We start from the raw sequence: 6,978 nt of genomic DNA, 5'->3' as shown, positions 1-6,978 counted from the left end.
TCCGATTATTTGTCGAATTATTTCCATGTTCATTATATCGTACTTATTCACGTTTTTCCGTTTTTTTTTTTTAAATTCATTTAATTCCTCTTTAAAATTCGTGGAATCCAAACATCGATCACTACCATCATCATTACTATCCAAACACCACCACTACTATCAGAATTTGAAAGAAATTCTGGGGAATAATGTTAATCGTTTGTTCACCAAATTTTAAAGAATTATCAAGAGTAATAAAATAGGTTTAAGTTGTGATATTTTAATTCCAATGAAACTATACAAATTTTTAACTTTTATTTATAAATATTTGTACTCGCAATTTCTGTTAAAATTGATACCATTTCAACATATCTTCGTAAACACGTATTTTATTGCGGCACGCAAAAATTTTCAAATTTTTAATATTGGCTCGGTTTATGAATGACGTTATCACTACAGTTATTTCAGTTTTCCTATAATAAATCAACGATAGAAAATAATTAATCAATTTCAATTCTATTTCTTTTTTTTGTCTAGACACTGTCTTTATGTGGTATAAATGCTGAATATCAATTTCAGCCATGATACTGGTTTTATTTGTGTATATACATCAATTTTTTTAAATGTTTTGCGTCATTTAAAAATATAAAAAATTTACGTTGACTATACCCTTCATTTTAACTTTTTCACTATTTACTATTTGGTATAACATATTTATAGAGACAAAACATGTAGTAATGACCACATATCACCTTCATCGAGGTGAACCTAAAAACTAATTAAGTTAATAAATTATTTACGGATTTAATTTCTGCCTTATGTTCTTTTGTTCCCTTAATCAGCAAAATCCTCATTTTCGTTTCACAAACCAAGTACCGTGAAAGATATTAATAAAAGGTAATTACGAATAAGTAACGCCCCATTTTGCTGAATTGTACGCAATATTGGGCCTCTCACATAAAATAATTTACTGTTGTGATTGTATTAATTCACACCGTCTTTGAATACATTTTAAATAACATTAATTTTATAAACAATAATAAATATTTATATTACCGAGACTAATAAGGATGTTTAGATCTGTCCTCAATCAATCAATATTTTACAGTGCATAATAATATTAAACTATCACTTTAGTTTTGACCCTTTGATACGGCTATCCTCGAGATTTCTTTACATAATCAAATCAGGAACCCAGAAATCACGAAGTAGAACGTTGGGGTTGTCGGAAGACGCTGAATATAGGTCTCTGTCAACTGGTCCTATAGAAAATCGATGTGGGAAAGCCTTTATGCAGCAACGAAAGTCCTACGGGTTAAATGAAAACGATCACTTTATTCTACAACACAATTAAGACAAAAAATCATATAGTTTTGTTAATTAATATAGTATGAAATAAACAGCTGTTAATTGACGTAATTTTTAAAAAAATGTTAATTTATTTACTTTATTATTAAGTATGATTGTAAAAAAAATTGTATTTAATTTACATCCATGTATAAATTGATAGAATTCAGCAGTAATATTGAAAGTGAAGCAATTGATATCGTTATCGAACACATGAATGTGCTCATCTAACTCCATTGTTAAACTCTACCGCCGACTAAGCTGAATTGTATTTAAGTTTTGAGTAAATTATTTTCTATCAAAAGCCAGGTATTTTATACATAGATGTACTGATATAACGTCTCTCATATTACTTGAGTTTACTACCAGAGTAATGTACCATAATGTCATATATTGGATTTAAATATATATGTTGCAATTATTATAAGATATTCCCCCAGCACCTGGCCCAGTCGAGTTTCGGCCCTTTTATTCTCCCGTGAAGATACTAAACGAGTATTATCGACGAGTGACTACCCAAGCTTCGGTTCGCGGCGGACTCTTTGAAGCTAGACACTTCATGGAACGTTTGCCTAAGCGATCTAATAACTTTGCAACCTCCCAATACGATGAAACTGCTACTCAAAGAACTCTTGAGCTGCGCTGCCTTATCAGAAGTTTTGTACTAAGCGCCTTCTGCACTTTGATCCTTCGAACCTGAGAAATCTGCAAATGCCTTTAAACATTTTACACCTATTTTCGATCATTTTGTATAAAGTAATCACTCTGATATATATTACAATCTGGCAGAACAGTCTACAAGGACAAATAATAAACAATATTTAATTTCAATATGTAGCAATCCAAATTTTAAAAACGCTTTTTTTTACTATATTATCATTATCTTTGGAATAGGGTATACCATACATACAGGAAATACGCTCTACTTTCACCTTTTTAAAGTTTTTACACTTATTACCTATCACCCTGTAAATAAATATTTTAAATATATTTTAACAGTATATGTCATTTAGTTTGGTGTATACTTATTTCTGTAAGTATACACATAAATTTAATATTAAATCTTATATCGTCCTGAACAACGTTTTACGTTTAATAATGAATTTCGTAAACTTCAACTTGTCTGTGAAGTATGATATAAGCAACACTCGAGTTATATTGCAAAGAGCGCATTGAGAAGGTCGTTACGTCGCGTCGAGTAGTTCCTCATAAAAGACTACATGCAACACAGGAAAGCTGCAAGTGCAGACTGCAATTTATAGCGTATGATAAATTTGATGTATAAATATATCTTAAATAAAAGGATAAAATTTAATGTTTTATAGTCAACCAAATGCGTATAAATGACGCCCTATCTAAAAAGCAATGGTTTCAGAAATAATAAACACCGTAAAAATATCATATAAAATGTGTTATAAAATTCAGATTACTACATATTAAAATTAATTATTGCTTAATATCTGTCGCTGCAGATTTGTACTGCGAGAGGTGATTGGGCGGTCGTGTTCTACTAGAGTTGCAGAGTGGTCGCTTTATATAGTGTTTGGATATGCTAGGTATAAAAGTTTTAAAGCTTTTTGCTGACAAATGAACTACATATTTACAATTTACCCTTAAGGCTTTTTCACCTATAACTAATCGCCCTGTTTACTGATGCGTAATTAATATAGTATATCTTGATCAGCATGTTGAGTTTCTTTGAAAACGTGAACGCCAAAATACTGCTAGAATATAGAAATACTTTTCTAGGCTATCACCTAATAACTGCTATACGTTGCTAGTCTTTTATTGTATATATATATGTAAAATTACTAAAGAGTGTATCCTTTAGTATTTTTATTAAAAATATTATTAAAAAAAAACTATATTTGTAGCTGCCGCAATTGAAGCTACTTACAATCGCCTAATCACTAACCCGCGTGTCTCGACCGACGCTACACTTTAAGATAACAGAGAACAACTGTTTTGTTGACACACTTTATTATTTCCAATAACGCCTAAAGTGTAACATGATGCCGCGTTGACAAATTTCCTCAGCGTACCACCCATACGCCTGTTGAAACATTTCTCCTTATTTCAGTTCGTGTAAAAATAGACATGTAATTTTGTCAGCATTTCGTATGGCACAGCCATACGGTTTACTGCACATGATAATGTTTTGTTTCATTTAGGATAAAGAATAAACCTTACACCTAAGTAGTCCTAGACTTGGAATCATTAAATAAAAATCGTTGTACATAACTTGATTTACAATAATATACACGAAATGAACTTGCGTACTTTGATTACCTGAGGCACAATTTCATGATAAAATTGTTATCGTTATCTTAGAAAGTATTTCTTTAACTGGAATTTCTTAACATTAAAATAATAAGGGTCATATTTTAATGTAAAAATACGGCGAAGACAAGCATCCCTTTACGTTACCTCTGTGAGCGATTTCGCCGGTTGTAGCCGAAATTTTACGACTACAAGAGTTACGAGATAAGCAAAAAGTAAGGGATAGTAGCCCGTAGTCAATAAAATGATCGAGATAATACATATAATATTATCTTAGTCATGATTTACGATCTACTCTACTTCGCAATCGTGTTGACGCAATATTATTTTTGTGTCATATATGAAATGTTATCCTCGTTATATCAGCAGAAATTCTGTTTAATATAATGCTTTGAATAAAAAAATGCTTAAGCTGTCCATTGAGCAGTTGTAGTCCAGCGGTGGAAGAACTGAGACTTGTGATCGTAAGTCGCAGGTTCCATTCCCAGGATACAAATTGATATAATTCATACTTTGTGCATGAATTATATAAGATGAGCGCTGCTTAAAACAAGCTACCAGAAGATGCAATACCACACTGCGATCACGAACTGATTATGCTATACTTATATATGCTATACGTATGTCCCCCCATAGATATATTTGTGGGAGGCCTATACCTTCCAGCGTCTATGGGCTGAAACCACGACGACGACCAAACAACAAAGGTTTCAGAAATAATAAATAATGCGTGTAATGCATTTTGAAATTACAGATTACAACATGTTAATATTATTATATTATATTATTGTCTGTGCAGGCTTGGTACTGCCTGAAATTATTGCCCTGACGCGTTCCAATAAAAAAATATGAATATTTCAAAGTGATCACTTTATATGAGGTGCTTGAAAATAATTGTAAATTGAAAATCTATAGGAGAGACCGAAATAACGTTGATAATGATCTGTTTACTTAAAACACTGCTACATAAAACATTATTTTCCTTAATTGTGTTTTCTGAAATGTTATATTTGATTAGTCACTTAAAAAATTGTACTAAAAAGTAATTAAACCTGTTAAACTATAAGGAATTGTAAAATACGATGTGAAAAGAAAATACATTTACATGGCAATTTTTTTAGTGTCTACGAAAACCGAGTGAGAATAACAAACCAAATAAATAGTTTATATGGCCGACCTCGTACAGAAAGCAATTTGCATTTACATCCTCTCGGAAATGGACGAACAGAAACTAACAGTATTCAATGCAATCAAAAAATGCATTTATATTCTTTTCATATTCTAAAAGACGAAACTGGCTAACCACTAGTATGTTCAAATAGATGTTACTATCGCAAAAGTTTACAATCTATGTCACACATTTACAACAAAAAATGAATAGGAATATACACGGTGATTAGTTTTAGGTCTAAAAGCATAGAATGGGTGAATGTATAAGCTCATATGTCTGTAAAAATCTTTGAAGATTTTACATGTTTTTCCAATCACTATTTATGAAGTAGTGATTCTGAAATATGTTAGGTTAATTATTGTTTCTATTGGAATGCGACAGACCAATAACATCTGTCAATACAAGGTGATACTGAAAATCATTAAATCTATAATCAATAATCCTGTTTTGATTTGTAAACCTTTTTCTACAAAAAGGTAATTTTTTACAAATTTGATACCAGAAAATGTGCAGCTTATTTTATTTTTGTTTATCCTGTGCATTAGTGTGTGTTCATAAAACGGTGGCAAGTTCATCGGAAAATCGGCCAAAAGAGCAGCTGTATAAATAGAAAACAACGATGAAAATGAAAACAATAAACATCTGCCTACATGGTACTTAATGCCATATTAAATTTGCCTTTAAAAAAGTAACCGCATGTTCAAGCATCTTCATATTTTTTTATAATTTTCACATGTATTACTATTTCTTCCTAGCTATAGCGAAATTGGTATCCTTGCTTATAATAAAAAAATAGTGACAGACATAATAAATACAACGAACAAAAATAAATACGTAACGCCTTAATTTCATCTTCAAAAAATATAATCTTCATGGGTCGGAGTGTACACATATATAGCTCCACAATATATCTTTAATCTTCCTTTTCTTAGTTTTAAAACTATAATCAAAAGTGTATTACTAAATTAAACTCATTGTATTTTATAGAATATTCAAGAGGCTTCAGTAGAAAAAATGTGTGTTACTTGATTTGTTGAAACATTTACGTGGTTGACTTTATATGTACACATCAGAAATTAATAAATTTTATTTAAAAAAAAACATTAAGTTAATGGCTGACTCTTCTAAGCAGATCGGCGTTTCGAGCCGATGATAGTTTACTATTTATAATGTTAAAATTAATGACAATAGAAAAGCGCAAGTTAATGACTATTTGAACAGAGTTATTTTTTTATTTGAATTTTCAGATGCTTACAACTAGTGCGACTGAACGGACGCTATAAAATCTTTCCTTTAAATGAAGTAAAGTATAAATAGTTGAATTAAGTAGCTCTTGTTCATATATATCGCTGTTACAACACATACGATGCACTACTTACTATAAGCTAAATAGCACTAACCTAAGCATAAATATAAGCTGATCGCCAAATGAGTTACTAAGTTTAAGTAAAACTCGTAATGGCTCTACCAATTCGACAATTTTTTTAACAATATTGTTAAGGCTTAAGGCTCAATATCGTAAAGGTTCTTATGGTTTTTGATGTGTAAAAAAAATAGTGAAGCTAGGAAAATAGTTAAACTAATACTCTTCTTTTCCTATACAAACCACAGAGTATTTTAAAACAACTGTCTAAAGCTATCAAAAATTTAACATCAAGTTAAAAGAAAAAAAATATTTTAGGATTATCTTTGGTTAATCATATTATTTCTAATGCTGTGAGTAAGTAAAGTTTGTAGGTAATCGTAACATGTTAAGTAATGTGATTGCTCAAAAATTTTATTTAGTTTAATTTTCGTGTAACGATCTAAGACAATTCAACATCTTTTCACAGTTTAGCCTGTCAACTAGTGAAAAAAAAGTTACTTGTTTTCGATTACTTGTTTTTAAGGTTTAAAATTATAACCTAATTTATACTGACGCAATAAATTGACTGTAATTAGACGAGGTAAAGAACTCTAGCTGTCCACACTGCATTGTGAAGCGGGGACGAGGAAGCAATAAATTACACAAAACACGATGTACACAGGTGTCCCGCAATGTCTACTGAGCGTTTACTTTATGGCGTACTGAGTGCTGGAAGGGTTTTTATAACGCACTTATACAACACCACTTCTAGAAATACGTTGTAAATACATTGAGTAGCTTGTAAAATACTATGTATTCATATTGTCAGCAACATATTAGACAGCTTTCATTATTT

This window comes from Battus philenor, unplaced genomic scaffold (genome assembly GCF_028537555.1).
Source record: "Battus philenor isolate CCGP_79_NKW_IND1 unplaced genomic scaffold, ilBatPhil1.0.hap1 SCAF_9, whole genome shotgun sequence".
In the NCBI taxonomy this organism is placed as follows: domain Eukaryota; kingdom Metazoa; phylum Arthropoda; class Insecta; order Lepidoptera; family Papilionidae; genus Battus; species Battus philenor.
This window is presented reverse-complemented; position numbering follows the sequence as displayed.